The sequence below is a fragment of the Capra hircus genome, chromosome 21 (assembly GCF_001704415.2).
Source record: "Capra hircus breed San Clemente chromosome 21, ASM170441v1, whole genome shotgun sequence".
NCBI lineage: Eukaryota > Metazoa > Chordata > Mammalia > Artiodactyla > Bovidae > Capra > Capra hircus.
This window is the reverse complement of record NC_030828.1, coordinates 42,627,182-42,648,749: the sequence shown is the minus strand read 5'-3', so window position 1 is coordinate 42,648,749 and position 21,568 is coordinate 42,627,182. Positions and strand designations below refer to the sequence as shown.

The window sequence follows — 21,568 nt, the reverse complement described above, 5'->3', positions numbered from 1 at the left end:
ACTTGGCCAGTGTGACAAGGTCTGTCACTTCATGACAAGTGCTGATGGAGCCCATCCATTTCCGACAATCTGTACCTTGAAAATCTGGAGTGATACGATTCCAAATTTTCTTGACAGAAAGCCAAGACAACCTCGTGAGCTAAAGGACACAGATCACATTCATCATGTTCTTTGACTTTTTGTCTCTTCCTTCTGTATTTCCAGTTTTATGCTTAGGAACTTTGTATTTGATCATAATCAGAGTAGAAAATATTCACCCACCAGTCAGTCATTCATTCTTTTATTTACCAGACACATAGGAAGAACATTTATAAGTTTATAGAATGACTGTCCAAAGTTTTGAATGATCCAATAAAACAGAAAGGTAATTGGGATCGTGAGACACACACTGAAATAACTATCATATAAGAGAATGTATAAGAAGCACCACGAAGGTGAATTTTGGGCAACGGGAAAGGAGATGAGAAATCAGCATGCAGCATATAATTCTGAAGGTAAAATGCAGTCTTTCAATCAGTTAGAAGCATTTTAAGACTTTTCATGGAACTTATTGATTTATCATTGGTCATCGAATCCATAAAGAGGCCTAAGTGTATGATCTCAACATAGATTCAAGGCTTATAATTCTCTCTTAGGGCCATTATGGCTGGACAGTATGGTACAAATTAACGTGGCTAGGATGAGCCTTCTTTTTGACAGATGAAATGTCTAGTCTAAATGGCATAAAACAGGGCTGGATCCCAAGTGCCCTCCTTTTAATTTTATAACTGAACAAATTGGTTGTGTTTAGCTGTCCCAGCCACAGCAGGACAAGTACCTCTCATGTGTTGATGACATACTTTCCTATATGGTTACAAAGTGGCTTTGACAAGCAATTCAGCCTATTGGCCAACTTACGTCAGAAAAAAAGATGCTAAGTATTAATTCTCCTAAAAACAAAAGTGATCCATTTTGGCAGGCATACTTTGACATCTTAATGGACAATATTAAACTAGTCTGCTCAACTGATGCCATGTGTAATTCCTTAGGGTAAAATCTGTGATTCACCTGGTTAACTCTTGGCATTCTGTTGGTCTTAAACATTTGACATGGGTCATGTTAAGGGTATTCTGTGGTCAAGACAGATCTTTGGTACTTCTTATCTTCAAAACCTTCTAAGACAGGCCATCTCCTTTGTACCCTGTGATACAAAATTCCAGCATTTTCATCAATCTGTGTAAACAGTGAGTTGCTTTGTGAGAATTGTCCTTGATCTATTAAAAAGTGCTCATCTGGCTTACTGTTTTACAGAGGTGAAGTGACTCTCCATTAAGATAACAATATCAGACAAGTCTTTTTTATTTTCACAGGGAAACAGCATCTCTGTCACCTACACATCTGATCTTTTTTTTCAATCAGAAATGTGGACTATCTGTGAGTAGATCTAGATAGCAATCTCAAATTTGAATTACATTATTACTCATCTGCTGTCAAAAAGCCTGGCTGAGGCTATTGATGCTTAGAAGGAATTATTGCAGGGAACCACCGATCAGGCATTTTCAAGATTCTTCAAACTACAACTATGCTGTGTCCTTACTTATCATAAGTAGTTCTATGCAGACACTGGGGGAAGGAGAGGATGGGATGAATTGAGAGAATAGCATTGAAACATACACATTACCATGTGTAAAATTAGATAACCAGTGGGAATTTGCTGTATGATGCAGGGAGCTCAAATCTGGTGCTCTATGACAACCTAGAGGAGTGGGATGGGGTGGGAGGTAGGACAGAGGTCCAAGAGAGAGGAGATATATGTATAGCTAGGGTTGATTAAAGTTGATGTATGGCAGAAACCAATATAATATCATAAAGCAATTATACTCCAATTATAAATAAATAAATAAATAAGAAAAACTTCTGAAAAACTATAAAAAGAAGTAGCTCTATGCAGCCTTTTTAAAAAGTAGACTTAAATCATAGTATCTGTTATGTTACTCAGTGGTCCCCAAATAAAGACTCACTGGGCAAATTCCTCCCAAAACTCAGGTACAGGGAAAAAGTTATTTCCTTTTGTTAAACAAAGAATATTCTCATTGATCATGTTTTCTTTACTTTAATTGCTGACAAACTCAGAGTAAATTTTTATGCTTAGATTTAGTGCTTTCCCCTTGTTTGGATTTTCAAATAATTATTCCCTCACTGTTTTTATTTCTTGGCTCATGTCTTTGATTAATAATTTCCCACTCAACTGTGATTTTTACTGTAAGCTACCTCATATCACATATCACTTGAGAAAATAGGCAGTGTATAAATATATATGAAAAACATCATCTCTTCAACATAGACTGGTTAGCGATTGTTTGGAGCAATGACTAAGAAAGTGTGGTCAGTGTAATACCTGTAGAAGAATCGCTTGATGTTTGTGTTAAACAGACACTTAGGCTTTACCTCATATCTACTGGATCAGAACAAAGGTGGGACTGGGAATTTTCATTTTCACAACTTCTCCAGTGCGGATTCTACAGATTAAGGACTGAGAACTCCAAAGCTACTAACCTTCCCTCAAAAGAAGGGCACACCCTCTATTTCCCAGGCATCGCCTACAGCTCTGTGTGTATGCTCAGTCGCTCAGTCCTGTCTAATTCTCTCTAGTTCCCCCCAGGCTCCTCCGTCCACGGGATTATCCAGGCAAGAACACTGGAGCAAGTTGCCATTTCCTCCTTCAGGGGATCCTTCCAACCCAGGAATCGAACCTGCATCTCTTGTGCCCCCTGTGCTGGCAGGTGGAATCCCTACCAGTGTGCCACCTGGGAAGCCCGTCTGTAGCTCTCGCAGGTCAGAAATTTAGATATTCACAAAACGCCTGGTTAAATGAAATGTGTGAGGAAAAGTGATAAACCCTAGGCCTGAACCAAGAATAAATAAGGAACTGGAAAATTATTACTATATACCATGTGTGAGTCATGGGGAGTATTCACACCAGGGTGGCAGCAGAAATGGCAAGTATTTAGAGATTTCAAACTGTGGGGAAGAGGGAACACAGGACTTTTCTAGTCACAGTTTGGAGGTGAGAGATCAGAGATATTCCAGAATTTGAATGTTGAACAACTGGAAAAATGTTAATGTCATTATGTGACATAGACAATCATTTAAAAGTTAAAAAAAAAAAAGTTTGGGTTTTAAAGTATGAGGTCCTAAGAAAACTAGTAGGTGAAAAGACAGTTGGATAAATGGGCCTACATCTAGAATTCTTGAGAAAAGCCAAGCTTAGTGATTAAACGCTGGAACGTTACACCTAGAGGTGAGTTGAAATCATAGAAGTAGATAACTCTGGAACTATAGAATGAAATGCAAGGAAGGCTGAGAAAGAAATCTAGAGGAACACCTCCAGTGAAGAGAGGGATGAGACACACGTCAAAAAGTAGGAGACAGAAAAGAGAACTATGGGCTTCAGAAGTCAAAAGAATAATGGTTTTCAAAAGAGGGTTTGAGTGCCAGATGCTCTTTTGCTGTCTGCTAGGATTATAATTTCCTGAGGAATTGTACTTGAGCCATTTGAGTAGAGTGGAGGGAACAAATGGGAGGGATAGAGACCTAGAATTCGGGTAGTATAGGATGGAGAGCTAGGATGGTCACAGGATCAGGAAGAAAGTTTGAGGATGAGGTCACTGATAGACTCTATGGTGTCTTTTCCAAAACTAGGAAAATGTGACACTTATAATGGGTAGACACTCCCACGCATGCTGGCCTTTGGCCTGCAGAATACTGGATGGTTTCATCCTGTCTGGCCTCTTCAGCTAGGGGTTTTATGCTGAAGCTTTTGATGATAGCACATATTTAAGAATGTTTCTAGGCCTAGAAAAAGTTAGCATTTGTTGCTGGGCGTAAGGACAGCATGGAGTGTAACTAAGAGACAGGAGGATAAAGATAATTGATAAATCAAGGGGAGCATGAAAACACACACAGCTGCTCTTAGAAAACAGAGCAGATACAGCTATTTATACCAATACCTTACTTGAAATAAATGTCATTAATCTTTTCACATAATATGGGCATGGAATGGACTCCAAATCTCCTTTTATATTTACAAAAGGGCTTCAGAAAAGTTGTGAGTGCCATATAGATACAACAAAGAATGAGGCAGATCTCAAGAATCGATATGGGATAATTTCCAGAGGATATTATTAAATGAAAAAAATCAAAGGCAAAGGACACATTTGGTATGCCACCTTTTGTGCTAGAAAGAAAGGAAAATAAAAATATATTCATATATCTGCTTATTACTACAGAAAGAAGCAGAAGAAAAATAAGCCAGAAGACAACAGAATTTTGGACTTATAAGAGCTGATGGGAACCGAGGTTGATGAGCTGGGTGAGGGAATGACAGTGTTTTGAATATACCTTTTTAGATAGTTACGAGTTTGGAGAACATGTTAGTATTCTACATATCCAAAAATAAAAATTAGTTAATAAGAACTGGAGGGAAGAAAAAAATAACCAAAAACTGAAAGGAAATGGAAACAAATGAACTTAATTTTGTTTTAAAAGAAAGTCATAATAAAAGGGAAGAAATAGAGAAAGAAGGGAAAAGAAGTGAGGGATGAAGAGGGGAAGGAAAAAAGAGCCAATAACTAAGTAACAACATAATTAGGAACTTTGGAACACAGTATTTGACCATACCCTCAGTCTTGAGCAGAGCTGGGAGTGTGGGAAAGAGAATGTGGGGATGGGGAGATTGCAAACGAATTCTGAACTCTTTTTTGCAGGTTTATTACAGTGAAGTGAAGTGAAGTGAAGTCTCTCAGTCATGTCCGACTCTTTGTGACCCCGTGGACGATAGCCCACCAGGCTCCTCCGTCCATGGGATTTTCCAGGCAAGAATTCTGGAGTAGGTTGTCATTTCCTTCTCCAGGGGATCTTTCCGACCCAGGTCTCCCGCATTGCAGACAGACGCTTTAACCTCTGAACCACCGAAGCAATTCTGAAATAATTTTAATGGTATTGTGTTACTCAGCAATGAGTAAATGTGTTGATGTTGGTATCCAGGGAGCTCACGATGGAAGAAGGGAATATGAAATGGGAAAAGTCAAGAAAGAATCTGTGGGATGGGTTCTAACTGGAGGAACTGAGGGGAACTCCTGATTCCTAAGATCAGTCTATGTATGTGTATCTGTGGGTTTGCATCTGCATGTATACATCTCTGCATGTATATACATCTATACATGTGAACATGCCTTTGCACATATACATGTACATATATGTGTATACATATTTGTGTATTTGCTAGATTTGCCAACTGAAGGGTCAGAAAAGCAAAAACATCTCAGTAGCCCTAAGCAAACCTAGCACTCAGATCTTGGTTTCCAATGCCAACTCCTATGAAGGACCAAAGCTTTGCAAAGAAATGACTGATTAAAGAATTGGGGCAGGTAAGTACGAGGTAAGGATGAAACATCTTGTTATACCAGAAAGTGAGAGATTGTTTAAAGATGTCATAAGAACTAAAGAGCAAGACTGAACGGCTCCCACTGGTCAAATCTGAGACAATATCAGCACCAAAATAATCTTGAGTATAGTGACGGATTATAACATAATTGGGAAAAAAGAAATTCACGAATTCACACTTATAAATATATAAATAGGGGAAAAGGGAGAGATTTTATTATAGTGAAATATCAAGGGCCACTACTAAGTGTGAAGAGAGTGGCAGAGTTGGAAAATCATAATTTTGCAGCCATCTGAGAAAGAATTGGGTGAGATAAGTATTATCAATGGATGGTAAGTAAATGGAAAATTTTGAGGAGGGGCAGGATATTTACATGGTTTTACAGTGTTTCTCCATAAAACGTCCAAAATTAACATCACTAATGGGAAACAGATGAACACTATGTGTCTCTAGACAGGACACACCAGAAATGATAGAAAACCATCTATGTTGATTCTTGTTGAGAAATCATGATTTCAATCTAATCATGAGGAGAGATCAAACACAAAGTGAGGAATCATCTATTTTGCAAAGGGGGAATCATTCTTCAAAACTGCCAGTGTTATAAGAAGACAAAGAAAGACTGAGGATATGTTTCCAGGTTGAAGGAGATTAAGGAGACATGACAACTAAATTCAAGACTTAAATTATGTACAAAGAGGAAAAAGGATATTATTAAGAAAATTTATAAAATCGGAACATGCAAGGCAGATCAAATAAAGAGATTTTGTATATTTTATGTTTATATCCATAAATCTATCAACAATTGCACTATGGTTTTATAAAAGAACACACCTATATCCTTAGGAAGAAATGTATAATGAAATATTCAGGGATAAAAGGCCAGAATGTATATAATTTATCTTCAAATGGATTCAGAATAAAATCATATGGTTGGGTAAACAGAAAAATGACAAAGCAAATGGGCTGAGATATTAACAACAGATAAACCTAGTTAAGGTGTACTATTTTTATTTTTGTAATACTTTTAAAATCTGAAGTTATCTTCTAATAAAACATTGAAAAAGTTTTCACTTGTTGTTATTTAAAATATGTATAGTTAGGTGTGTTGTCAGTGTGAAACTCAGCAAATATGATCCAGGAAATCTGCTATCTTACAAAATATCTTTTGAAGATAATGTGAAATTCTGAGATGAATTTTTTACAAACTGGGACCTCAGTATTTACTCTTAAAATTACATTACCTTTAGGGGAAAAAAGACCTAAGTGAAGAAATGTCACATAAAAAGCCCACATTTTCATTCCATTAAATTAAAATTTAATTTATACTTACACTTTGAATTTTCCCTCTCCATCACCTCTTTCAGATATGAAACAAAATACATGAAAGGGAAATTGTATATTTTAAGTATTCTCAAGCAAAAATGTATGTTCCTACTAGAACATTAATCTCATCCTTCATAATTACTATTGCATTTTTCTTTCATCAGGCTCTGACCTTTAAGGTGTTCCTGTTGCGTGTGTTTTTAACATCTAACTTTTCTGGCAAATGTGCAGAGGTCATAATGAGGCATAATTATATACAGTATATAATTTTCTTTGGCCTTTTTCAAGTGCTAATTTAGCTATCATTTCTTCATATAGAATTTAAGAAATATAAGAAATACTTTAAAAAATGAAAGTCCTTTCTCCAGCTTTGGTATGAATTATATGTTCAATAAGTAACACAGACATACGTATAGATGTTAAGTGAACTCTGTAAAATAAATTCTTATTTATATAGATGGAAATGAGTTTCGGAAACAGTTTTTTTCCTCCACACTCTGCTTTTATGAAAAGGAAGCAAGTAATAACTAGCTTGCTATATGGTCAGGCCACTCAAGATGGCTGTTCTCTTGCTCCCTGTATATCCCCTGCTCAACCAGTCCCTGTCTCACCTACATGCTACTCACCTGACCGACCTTCCCTTGTAAATCATAGAGCCTAATCACTAAATGCCTGTGTACTTGCCCATGGTCTCAGCCAGTGATTATTCTGATTTTCAGATCAGAATTATCTCCACTATGATAGCTTATGAGAGGGGTGGTGAAGGGTACCCACCTCTGCTGGTTTCCCTGGCAACCAATGAGCCAGCTTGATGTCAATTCCCTCTATAACTTTTACTCTTCCTCTACTCCTGGTGGTAAAACTAATCCCATGTCCAGTTCACTGCCTGCCACGCACAGTGGGGTGCTGCTCCAGGATTTTGCTTTAGAAGTGGAAAATCCCTCCTCCCCCATCTATTAAACCACTGGTATCTCTGTCACTGACTCTGAGCTCTTCCTTTGCTCTTGAGCTTGGTAACTACAGGGCCTGCAGGCCTATAGTGTGCAGTCCCCCACCTACCTTTCCAGTCCTCAGTTGCCTTATTGTAAAATGGGCATGCGTAAAGAAGGATGAAATAATGACATCTGCAGCAACATGGATGGACCTAGAGATTGTCACACTGAGTGAAGTAATTCAGACAGAGCAAGACAAATATCATATGATCTAGCTTATATGTGGAATCTAAAAAAATGGGTACAAATGAACTTATCTACAAAACAGAAATGGAGTTATAGATGTAGAAAACAAACTTATGGTTAGCGGGGGTAAGGAGGGGAGGGATAAATTGGGAGACTGGGACTCATGTAAACATACTACTATGTATAGAATATGTAGCTCCTAAGGACCTACTGTATAGCACAGGGAACGCGACCCAATATACTCTGTAATGACCTGTAAGGGAAAATAAGTTAAAAGGGAGTAGCTATTTGTATAACTGATTCACTTTGCTGTACACTTGAAACTAATACAACACTGTCAATTAACTGTACTCCAATAAATTTTTTTAATGGGCATAAAATTAGCATAGTAACTGGCACATAGTGGGTAGTCAAAAGATATTATTTTTTATTAATTATATTGATTAAAAAATAACATCTAGGGTGTGTTTACTGTCTTAACCTGATTTCCTATAACTTATTTGTCATACTAAATAATAACTGGTCATCATCATGATAATGCTGAATCATCAAAGATTAAATTTTAAAAATGTTTAGAGCTTCCCTGGTTGCTCAGGGGTGAATTAAAGAATCTGTCTGCCAATGCAGGAGACACAGGTTCGACCCTGGGTCAGGAAGATCCCACATGCTGCGGAGCAACGAAGCTTCTGTGCCGCAATTATTGAGCCTGTGCTCCAGCGCCCGAGCTCTGCAAGAAGAGAAACCACCACACTGAGAAGCCTTTGCACCACAACTAGGGCGTAGCCCCGGCTCACCGCAACTAGAGAAAAGCCCGCACAGGACTGAAGACCCAACACAACCGAAAATAAATAAAATCTTAAAAAAACTTAAGTTTCCAGGAAGTCACACATGACTTAATCAGATTCTTAGGTTAAGAGGAATATTCTGGTGTTCAATTATTCAGAACCAGAGTCTGTCATATTTTATTTTTTAAATATAGCAATTAAGTATTTCATTCATGTTGAAGAATACCTCTTAATCTTCAAATAGTTAGCAGTTTTACTGTCTATAAGCTATTTTTCCATATAATTTTCATCATTAGTATAAGAGAATACTCTTAAACTTATAACATGAAAAAACATATTTTAAAAATGGGCAAGTAGTATATATGTAGAAAAAGAACTATTTCTTGAAAAATTAAGGAGCTTTCATTTTACAAAACCTTGCTGTAATCATCGTCAGTCACTTGAGATTGGCAGGCATGAGAGAACCTATGTGAGGACTGATTTGACTTTCACCCCATTGTAATGACAAGATGAAATTCAGCAATGTGAATTTCTCTATAAAAAGACACTTTAAACTAAATGAAACATGCTTGCAAGCAAGCAAACACATACACACAGAGGGAATTATTTGTCTTGAATTGCTGACAGTGTAAGTAACTTGATCAACTAATAGTACCAGACTAATTCTATAAACCTTAGAGCATTTTTTATAAACCAGTGGTTAGGGAATATTGGGATTTAAAGAGGATCTTATGCATTTTTATGTTGTTAATGCCTTAAATCATTTTAGTCCTTGAATGAATGTTGCTGAATAATATTTGTTTCATGCCTGTAATGGCCCATTTTTTATAGGGAGGTGGGATTTTTTTTTAAATTGAAGGTTAAGTGTAAGGACACATAAATGTTTTAGTAATTTTAGTATAGTATTTATGAAATCATTTGGTTAATGAATTAGTTATTACTTTTAGTAAGTTAATAAATCCATTAATATGTGTCTTGATGGTGTGGAAAAACACCAAATTTTACATCTGGTGATACAAGTCCAAATTTGCCACATAAAATAGAGGATGGGAGAAAAAGCAAGGCTGCAGTCTATAAGGTTGATGAACATGGCAGCCTCTATGGTAGAGACACCAAAGACTTTGTGAAAATCTGGAAAATCTGAATGTTCTGTATGTTATGCCTCTGTAGTTAATAAGGAGTGAAGTTGCTTTGGTCAAATCATCAAAATGGGCCATTCCACTAATGTAAATCAGAGGCCAAGTTTTCTCGCATTTTGCATTAGCTGCCCGTAAATCCACTTGTTTTTAAGGATGTACTCACCAGAATGCTCACGTTCTTTGTGGCTGTGGAACAGGGGTGTTGGTTGAGTCTCTTGTTCTTTGGAAGCCATTTCCCAGGTATGGGGGCACTTCCTTTCAAGCAAGAGAGTGCAAGCCTCAATATCAGTGGTTCTTAAACAAGCTATCACAAGGGATTTGTAACCAATAATAAAGTACCAATGTGTGGAAATCGCTTTCTGTGTAAGTATGAAATAGATTGTCTTAAAAGCTATCCATAGACTATGGATATGCCACCCCACTTTGCCACATTAAGATCCCCTTCATGAGTTGGAGAGAAGGGGGCAGAGCCTTTCCTGACTGGAAATTGCTTATCAATTCTTGGCAAAAGTTGGAAGTGTCTCGCACAACCTTCCAAGTTGTGTGTGTTGCAATAGAAAAGAGACTGAGAAAAGTTGTTTTATGCATTTTCTAGCTTACTTTAAAACCCAATACAAACCATTCGTGCATATTTTCTGCTTTGTGAGGGCCTATTAGTCAAGGAACAGAGTGGTCTCAAAGCACTGGCCAAAATGGTTTTGCTGCAGAAACACTGTGGGCTTGCCTTGCATATGTCATTTTGTTATTTTACTCTGGAAATGCAAATACATAATTCTCAAATTAAGAGGCTGTTGATATGTGCAAAGAAGAGTTTGCTTTTTAGAGAGAAAATGGCAAAAAGGCCACTGTGTTTATGTGTCCCCTCCCTAGGCATAATGGCAGTGGGAGATGGTAGGGCTGACAAAAGTGAATTAAGAAAAAAGTCTGTAACCGTTGAACAGCTTCTTTTCAAAAAGTGTCTACCTGTGACCACAGCAGGATCTGTGGTATGTACTGATCTCCTTGATAAACTCAGATGGTTATTTATGACCAGGCCTTAGGAAATGCAAGTGTATCTTACATAATCCTTGATCATGGTTTTACCTTTTTGGGGTTGAAAAATAAATTTGAAAACCCTGATTCTGAAATGGATTGTTTTTAAATTTCTTTGGACTACTTTAGAAAAACACTTAGAAAAGGGATTCCAGTTTATTGGTAAACTAAAGTGAGTTTAGGTTGCGTCAATTTTTCTGATGGTTTTGATTGAATTAATGACTTAGTCTATAATTGACTAATCCTCTAAATCAATCAAAGACAGTCTGTAATAAGTTTAAATCTGTAATAAGTTTAAGTCTGTAATAAATTTAAATCCTTAAACCAACGGTGGATGTAGAACAATCTTTATGAAACAAAGCACACTTCATTTTACTAAGGACACGTGAAACTGAAATTAAGAACTCAATAAAACCTAGAAAGCAAAAAACTATTGTAGGTGCTAATACATTGATTTTGCAAATGAAAATCTACCTGCCTCTAAGAAAATGGTGTCAGAATTAAGAATAATATAGACCAGGGATGGGAAAACTTTCTCTGAAATGGACCTAAATATTTTAGGCTTTGCAGGACATATGGTCTCCATCACAACTACTTACCTTTGCAACTACAGTGCAAAAGCAGCCATAGACAATATGTAAACAAATGTATGGGGCTGTGTTCCAATAAAACTTTATTCATGGACACTAATATTTGAATTTTATATAATTTTCACATGTCGTGAAGCACTCTTTTGATTTTTTCAACCATTTTAAAATGTAAAAACCATTCTTAGCTTATAGGTCAAACAGGCAGTGAGCTAGATTTAGCTCACAAACTAGTTTGCTGACCCCTACCTTATCCTGATGAAGCATGAGCTGTAAGAGTAAGTAGTGAATTTCAAGACACATCAAGAATCTCAGTGAATCATTCACACTTATAGAGTAGCTATTGAACACTATTGAACATCACCTATGTACTATTCTTGACTAAAATGTTTACTCTGAGTCGAATAAAGAGAAAACTGAACATATCCAGACTGTGGGTCATTCTATGAAAATGGACAGGGCCCTTCAGAAATGTCAGTTAGGAAAGACCAGGGAAAGGAAGAATAAAAGTGCAGGGAAACTGTTCAAGATTAAAAAGATAGGAAAACTAAAAACAATGTGTAATCTTTGGTTCCTGTATTAAAGCAAAAACAACCATAAAAGGACACTCGGGATATCTGAAGAAATTTGAATATGTGTTGTCAGGTTTTATTGCATCAATGTTATTAATACATTACTTGGGTGTAAGGATGGTATTGTGAATTTAAAGAATAATGCCCTGATCTTTGGTGATAAATGCCAAAGCACTTATAGATGTGCAATTTAATTTCAAATGGTTTGACCACACAAAAGTGTGTGTGTGTGTGTGTGTGTGTGTAGAGAGATGAAACAAAAGTGATAAAATATTAACAATAAATGAATCTGAGTGATAAGTATACAAATATTACTACTCATTCAACTTTTATATAGCTCTGAAATTATTCAAAATAAAAATTGGAATAAAAGAATACATAGAAAAAAGAGACAGCTGTAAATTTAGTGAGTTCAACTTGGAAAATTTTGCAAGACTTATATAGTGGTTAAAAATAAAGTATTTGTTAGAATTATAAAATAATATCAGTTCTATTTAGAAATTAAAATAATTTGATTTGTAAGAAATAGCTGAATCATTTTAGTTTGTTTTCATATTTTTATCAAATTTTTCCCCAGGAAAGTTACAGCATCGGTAAAACTTAAAGTTGGACTAATAAAACACAACAAAATTATTAAGCTCAGCTTCTCAAAAGCCCTGAAATTAGATTTTTTTTGTCTTTGTTGTTATTGTATAAGATGTATGCTTATTCAGTGACCAGAAATCTGAAATGTACCTTTTTCTATAAATAAAACTTACAAATAAAAAACTCCACTTCTTCTAGGAGTCAAACCCAGATAATTCTTCACATTAGTTTGCTCACAGGATTTTTGGAAATGTAGGGAAACAAGATAGGAAAGAAGATAAATGAAACAAAATAAATTTCTCTTTTAATTTAGAGAAATTACCCTATTCAAGGACATGAAAGGCACTTTCACAAAACAACTGTAAACACTTTGTGGGCAGAAACCACATTTTAGTTGCCTTTGCATCTCAAACGCCAAACACACTGCCGCAAGTAATCATTCCGTGAATGTTTGTTGAATGACTGAATGAGTAAATGAAGGTGGGGGGATTCTGCTGTATGAAAACAGGTTAAGCTTGGATTTGATGTAAGGAAAAGATTCAAGATGATTCCGGCACTGGACTGGGGTACTGAAGGAAGTAATGAATTCTTATTGATTTACTTATTTATTTCTTTATTGAAATTTACAATAATAGAATAAACATATATCTTGGATATATTCTGAGAGAAAACTTACCACTTAAATGTTCAGATATTTTTTCTACATGTATGATGATGGAGACAGTTCCTCAGTTTCAAAGATACTGCCTCTTAACATTCAGTCAGGTTGAAATGGATCTGAAAATCATGACATATGAAGGGTGGTAGAGGGAAGTGAACAACAGAAATCAGAGCAGCTGGGAGAGGATGAGTAACTGGTCTCAATTTTATCTTCAGCGTTGCCAGGAGAAAGGGGCAGAAATACTCTGAGCAGTTGCTCAGGACAGAACTTGGATTGGTGACCAAATTAAAGGCAAGGGGAAGCGGAACTATGCAGATTTTAGCAACCTAAGAAACAACTTTTTTACAGAGAGACGTGTCTAATGGTGGGACAACTTGCCTTGACAGATAATGAACACACTGAAGTGGTCACATCGAAAATGTATAGGCAGAGTTGGTGTGACCATTTTCAAGAGTGCCTAGGAGGGTTGTGTACAGAGCAAAAGACTGAGGCTATATTTCATTCCTTCCAACTTGAAAAAGCATTTTCAATAAACCTGAAACTCATGCTACAAATTCAGTGTTAATACTAAATAGATACTTAAAAAACACACATTTTCAATACCTCAGAGTCTTCAATGAGCACATAACTGGTAAACAGAACAGCTCACTCAGTTTTTTCTTCAAATATTTTACAATAGACTTAGACTTGGCATTCTTAATTACCATCCAAGGAAAATTTAGGTTGTCTCCGTATATAAAATAATACCATACCTCTAAGGAGATTCAGAGTCTCCAGGATCTGTTTCTTCTCTACAGGCTGGCCGCTCTCCCTGTGAGCTCTATGATCCTTGGGAGCCTAGATTATTATAGTCTACAGCTGCCTCTCCACGAGGCATTTATCTCTAATCTCTCCCACCTATAATCATGGTGCATCCTGCGGCTAGATGTCTGCCCAAAACCCCTTTTGAACAAACTACGACCCATTACAGAGCCTAGAATGATTCATTGATTTAGAAATATGTATGGAAAAGATGGGGCAAAACAAAATGAAAAGTTATTAAGTGGCGGAATTATAGACTAGTATTTAAAAAATCTTCTTGGTGTGGCACTCATAAGGTTCTACTAATGAAAAAAAAAGTCAGGTGCAAAACAAAGATGCTATTAACTTTCCTTACTACTTAGCATATTACATTCAAAAGCTCCAACTTAACTTTTGAAGAGACTCTTTATTAAGTCTCTCCGTTTACCTCTTCTCCTCCTATCCCTGCAGTTAAGCTTCACTATCTCCTACTATCTAACTTCCTGCTCTCTTCTAACCTTTTTCTTCCTTCTTGTCCCTTGTTGCTGCTTCTTGATGCCTCTTTCACCACTTTGCTCTCCTCCTCAGCTGCGGGACATCTACTCAGTCTCTCTGTGTTCACCTCGTCCATTCTGTCTCTAAGCCTCCTAAGAGCAGGGCTTTTGGTATTATTGCATCCCAATGTCTAGACTAGTGCCTTGCAGACAAAAGATATTAATGAATTATCAGGTGAATGAATGATTGTCATTACTGTGACTATATGAATCTACACCATTTTTAAAATTTTGACATAAATTGATTATACATTATATGTGGTTTTATATTGCATTACATTTTTTTCTAATTGTTTATGTGTTTTAGTGTAGCTTCCTCAAAATGAATAGATGTCATCCGTATTACCTAATTCAATATTTCAACTCAGCAGATTTTTATTGAGTACCTACTATGTGTCAGGCACTTTAGTAGGCATTAGGATATAAATTCATAAGTACATTTAACAAGAGCAAGTAAAGACCAAATGGAGTATTTTTTAGCTAACTTCTTTTACACAAAATAAATACACTTGAAATCTATAGTTTAAATTAAAAAATAATCAACTTTTTTATACTTTTCTACTATTTTTTCTATCAAATCCATTCAAAAGAATTATATAACATAAATATAAGATATACTAGGTATCCCGAAACCCAAAACTACACCATCAATGATAAATATAAATTAAAAAATCTAAGATAAATTTTTATTGGTTTGGGGAGCTGGCATTTAATCATTTGTGTTCCAAGATCTTTATAGTGATCAGAAAGATTTTTTAAATTGTGAAAGCTTCATCTCTTATGCAATATGAATATTTTGGAAGCTGTTACATGTCACATTTTTCCAGAATCAGGTGCAATAATTTGGTAAAGAACACAGGTAAAAGAGATCACTAATTTTCCTTTTCCCCCAATAAACTATGTTTATTATGCCAATTTTAATTGCCATGCAATCTAATGGATTTAAGGCTTATATTTTCCACATCACTAGACATCACAAACATGAAAGCATTTTGTACTGTCATTATACATCAATGTTTGTACTTGGTTATACATATATACAGAAATTATTCACACATCTTAACCTTGCTATTTCCTCCTTTCAAACCAACACAATTTTACCATGAAAGCAGCTTTTTAATAAATGGTATAAGAAATACAGCAAGGCACACTTTTTAAAAAACTTTTTTCTCATTACCACCTCAAGAAGCATAAAAAAAGAAAATGTTGTACATAATTTAATAGTAGAATGTCACCAGTTTATAATATACAACACCATATAGTTGTTTCCTGAAGTGCTGCATAGATTATTCTTTTTAAAAGGAAATAAATAAAATGGTGCTTTTAAAAGTTGCTTAACTTTGAAAGAAGGACCAGTGTTTCTTCCCTTTGCTGCCATAAAATCAAATATTGGCCTTTCAGGTAAATCTCTTTCCATAAACATAGGCATCATACCATTAAAAAGAATCAAAATGGAAACATGAGATTGGTCAAGTACCACCAGCAGGGCAGGGAGTCGGGGATGGGGGGGGTTCATTCCAGATAGGTGAATTTAATGGACCAACAATTCGGTGAACTGCAGAATTTTAAAGAGTAGATGGGGAGGGGAGAAGGCAAACTGAAAAGTCTTGCTGGAGAGGTGGGGTCGGCAGAGGTAGCTTGGGACAGGAATCCATGGGAGAACAAGCAGCTTTGCTGAACTTCAAAGACAATCACCTAAAGAGAACCAGCACACATCCAGGTCACAAGGCTCATGTGGACAACCGCATTCAGAAGAAAGATTCGTCTGGGGAGAGGTCAGTGTAACAAACGGCAGTGACACGATGGAGCCAGAGACCAGCCCAGGGAGGGGGGTGAGGCCTCCCTTGAGCTGCGGCCAGGCTTACCTACAAGAGACAAAGAAGTGAGAGGAAAAACTTTCAGAAGTGTCGTTTCATTTGCAAAACTGATGAAGGCCACGATTTTAGAAATGCTTGCTAATGTTCTGAAATAAAAGGAGACATAAAGTGGTTGTAATAGCCCAAATGTTTCAGAATCAATGTGTAAAATAGATTGCTTTTCAAAAAAGAAACAGTTTTAAAGAAAAATAATTATCAAGTTTGACTTTTTTTCTGGATCTTATCTACTCTTACTTGTGAGTGAAAGTTGCTCAGTCATGTCTAACTCTTTGCAACCCCATGGACTACATAGTCCATGGAATCTTCCAGGCCAGAATACTGGAGTGGATAGCCTTTCCCTTTTCTAGAGGATCTTCCCAGGGATCGAACCCATGTCTCCCTCATTGCAGGTGGATTCTTTACCAGCTGAGCTATCAGGGAAGCCCTTTGCTTGTGAACTCAGTTTTGGGTATTTGAGATATCGTCAAATCAGTATGAAAATGCGAGGCTGCCGATGCCAAGTGACACAGCAAAGTATCAACTGAGCCCCTTTGAGGAACTGATGAAGGCTACCATTTTAGAAATGCTTGCTAATGTTCTGAAATGAAAGGATACATAAAATAAATAAATAAATAAATAAATAAATAAATAAAACAGCTCAAATGTTTCAGAATCATTGTGCAAACTCGATTGCTTTGTTTTTAAAAAAGACATAGTTTTAAAGAAAAATAATTGTCAAGTTTGACTTGATTCACAGAGTGGGAATCTGGACTCTGGGGTTTAACCCTTCCTTCAATCACTATACATGTGACAGTGGGATTGAACAATTCCATTATTTTACAATGGTGAAATATTCATAAATGTGATAAACCCAAATCCTTCAGCCCCTTATCTATGAAAGGATACAACTGGGGTTTCCAGCTCAAATATGAATGCATTTCATTTAAAGTACTGACAGCATTGTGCAAATGAGAATGATTCAATTAGTTCTGTATATCTGATGGCTCAGATACAAATTTGTTACAAACTCAATCGGTTCTTCATATTTCTAAGTGGCTAAAATCAACCTGTTGAGTATGAGGAACAATTAAAATTAGGCAATGCAGGATGCAATTGTGGTAGGTGCTCTGACTAGCTCTCAAATATAGCAGGCTTTTGCTTGTAGGGGCTTAAACTGAGTTCTCAAGTCTGATGTCAGGTTGCTTTATGGTCCTTCTAGAACTACTTTCATTCTTTCTGTCTTGCTCTCTTCCTCTATAATCTTGCAACCTGTTCAAGAGCCAGAAAAACTTGAGCAAATGTGGTTTGGCTGAAGCCACACGATGTTGGGGAGTAAAGGCAAGTTATCAAGAACAAGGAGAGAAAGACAGGAACAGATGGGATGAAATTTGTTACAGTAAAGTAACGCAGTAACTCAAGAAAGGCATGGTGCATTGTTCAAATGCTGAGGACATGACTCATTTGAAATCTGGCCACTGAGTAGGGAATCCTTAGGTGAGGCAAATATGGGCTTACTAAATGACAGTACTTAAATTCCTCTGAATAATCAAAACTTTCAATCTGGCCCATTTGGAAAGGGTCAGGATAAACTGGTTGAGACAAAGATCTGGGCTGTGTGTATATGTGTGTGTGTGTGCGCGTGGGAGTGCATGTGAGATGGGTGATGCCCAACAAAATCTTTGATATTTAGTGTGGCACGGTTTGTTATTCTGAAGTGCTAGGAAATGAAAAAAAGCACTTCACATCCAACAGAACTTTGATTTTTCTAAGTGATTTAAAGGTAAATATAATAAGATCACATCTATGTTGTTTAGGGAAAATTAATACGCTACCACCAAGAGTAGTTTCCTAAACTGCTTGGTCAACTTTGGGTCATATTAAAAACTTAATGTCATTCCAATTAACAGAATAACAATTTGTTGTGTACATGAGAAATGTTGCTTTTAGAGCTTTCCCAGTTTATAAAAACTGAGTAGCAGCACTTTCTACTGTATATATGTATATTTGAGCATACACAAATACAAGTACTTGCCTAAAATCTATGGCGCTCTAGATATGGCCTTTCTTTGCAGACTGATAAAGTAGGAAAGGCAATAAAGCTAAAAAAAATTCTGAAGGAAATATGTACATCTTAAGTAAATACAGCACCCTCCCACACTAAAAAACCCCAGAAAATCAGAGCAAACCAAAGGAAAAAAATAGTATACACTGGCTGCATGTGATGAGTTTAGTTTTTGTATCACAGGATTTACCCAGCCTGAAGTTTAGGGTTAAATCATTCACCAAAGGTCAGAGGCTTATGATGAGGATTATGAAGAAATAACTGTCAGAATACAGCAAAAAGATTAGTGCAAAGTACATCTCTTAGGCAGGTCCTAGGAGGCTCTCCATACATATATGCTTCCTTCAAATTAGGCAGAAATATATGGATCTATCCAGTTACCTTTCTTTGATATGACTTGCTATAACTGACCCCTCTATGTTTGTAGAAACATGATACATAAATGAATATTGTGAAAGGCACAGCAGTGTACCTTGAAATCAGTGCAAAGGCATACTGTGTTAGAGCAAGTTAAAATTTCTCAAACAGATTCATTGGGCTTTTAATTAGAACACAGTAAATGAAAAACTTGTTTCAAAAATTTTGCAAAAAAGAAATGTTTGTTTCTCTTGAGGACTATAACTGCTATTCTAAGTTACAGCTCTTCTAGAAGACATTACAATCATTTCATCCTCTGAGAACTTATTTCTGGTGGAAAAAAAACAAATTTGGTGAACTTTATTTTCCTGATAAAAAGGGCATCCCAAGTGATAGCTTTCATATGGCTTTAAAACGTGGAGCTTTTCTTTTTGCTTTTCTGAATCTTAAAGGGAGAACAATGACAACAATTAAGCTTTCATAGACATGAAACCTCATATTTACATATAATTTTACTATGCATTCCTGACATTCAACACAGAAGGTGTGTCAACATTTTGAGATTAGATGACTTGTTCTGGCTGGTAGTATTTTAACAATATGTAAACACTTACACCCAGGTACCCAGCATTAATGACTGGTGAAAAGTTTAGGTATCCAGATGTTCTGTCTACATGAAACCGAGAACACTGAATAGGCCCAGTAAATATGGCTACCTAAACGGCCTTAGGCTGATAACAAGTCACTTGGGGGCGATGTGAGTTCTGCAGAAATAAAGTCTGGCTGCTTCTCCCATTGCCTGTGATTGGCCAGGCATCGAACCGCAGGGGCTCCACAAAATATTGCTAACTGGCAGGCGGGCTGGCAGATAGTTTTACACTGTCCATGCCTGTAAAATTGTGAGGATTACACAGATCCATCAGCCTATTCCCTTCCCTGAGTCAAAAGATGGAGCTGCAAGTCATTACATTTCATTTCAAATAGGGGAGAGGAAAATTCCCCAGGGCATCAGAAAAGAAGGCGTGCACCCCAGAGGTTTCTCCAGTGCCCGAGCTTCTCGAGACCAGATCTCGGCATGACTGGTGATTTGAGGGTCACCGTCACATAAGTCTGCGCCCAGAGTGGTGTTGCTTTCAAGCCTTGATCCCCTTTCAGAAAACAAAAATCAGCCAGGCTCTACCGGCCCTTCTGTGAAGGTTGGCAGAGCTGGCAGTACAATTGGTTCTAATAGAACTTGTTTTGAAGCAGCTTATGGAATGGCAGTTATTCTCCCTTAATGGTCAGTTTTACTGCATACTGATGGAGAATGTGATTATAGGGTGGACATGTTTCACAGAAAATACATTTCTCTCTCTCCTACTTTTGTTCTCCCTTGCAGCCAATTGTAAATAGAGTCTGAAACACAGAAAATTAGTTGTGCTATATTAGTAAGTAGGGCTGCTTTCCTACAATTTTGCATACTGAGTTTATTTTTAGGGTATATATATGGTATAGATTCCCCCCTCACTCCCCATTTCTAGCAGCTCTACACAGAATCACACATTTTAATGAGCTGAGGGCACAGGTGTTGCAGGAAAAAAATAATGATGTTTGCCATTCATCTTTCAAATTAAATAATGTGTTTTTAAATAGTAACTTTTTTCATAATACATTATGGGAACAACATTATCTGTCACATTTTAAAAGATGTATTTGTAATAAATGTAAATTACTTTTAGAAAATCAGTAATTAGGCTCATCAAAAAATAAACAATCTGCCACAAAAAAGATAATCTTTAGCATAGTTAAGTATAATAACTGTTATTTGAATAAGTTAACAAATTAGGGTAGATTGCTTCTGTAATTCATTTCCTATAGCACGAGTTTAGGTTACTGCATTAAGCTTCTGGAGTAGGGGGTGGAGATGGCAGTCAGTACCTCATACTTTGGTGAAATACAACTCTCACATTCGAAAACTCACATTTTCTTTTCTAAACTTGATTGAGAAAGTATATTCATCACTGAGGCTTAGAAATGGGAAATAACAGAGTTTCGGTGTCACTTTTAGAATTGTATCATCCTATCAGAATTATCAATCAGTACCTGTCTTATTAAACACGAAGAGCAGAATGACTTTCTTTAAAAAAAAAAAAATACATGGATGGAAATCAGCCTGTCACCTTCAGGCAAAATTCAAAAATTCTGTTTTTATCAAAACGCCATTAACTTGTCATGTATTCTCTCCGCATTTGCTTTCGGAGCCTGTTCTCAGTCTCTGTGTGGATAAATAAAAGCCTCTTCCTTAACATCAACTTTCCCCTCCTGTTTGAATTCTCAGACTTGGTCGTGATTAGGAGCTGTGACAGCACAGCCTTCCACCAGGGAAGTAAATGTGATGATAGTTACATTAGACAGAAGCGTAAAAGGAGGGCCCAGATCCGGAGATGCAGCTTTAACTTAATCACTGTTCATCTCTAGGCACTGAAGGGAGCAGGCTGTGCACAGAAGCTGAAGCGGGGAGCACTGTGCATGCATTCTGATCAGAGGGTATAACTGCAATCTGGAGGAGAACCCCTTTTCCTCCCTTAGTGGAAGAATTTGAGGCTCTACTGTATTTGACTACTTCCTCAAATTTTTGATTCTTCTTGGCATAATGATGTGATAAAAGTAATGTTACTAAAAATGTCAAT

At 36.6% G+C, this 21,568-nt stretch overlaps 1 protein-coding gene across 1 annotated transcript in view; it reads right to left on the bottom strand.

Annotated features, from left to right (window-relative positions):
- The window catches only part of AKAP6 (A-kinase anchoring protein 6), a 503,112-nt gene continuing 494,768 nt past the window's right edge, over positions 13,225-21,568 (bottom strand). Inside the window, exon 14 of the mRNA XM_005695223.3 lies at positions 13,225-16,489. The gene's annotated coding sequence lies outside the window, so the exon portion shown is untranslated. The remainder of the gene's footprint in view (positions 16,490-21,568) is intronic.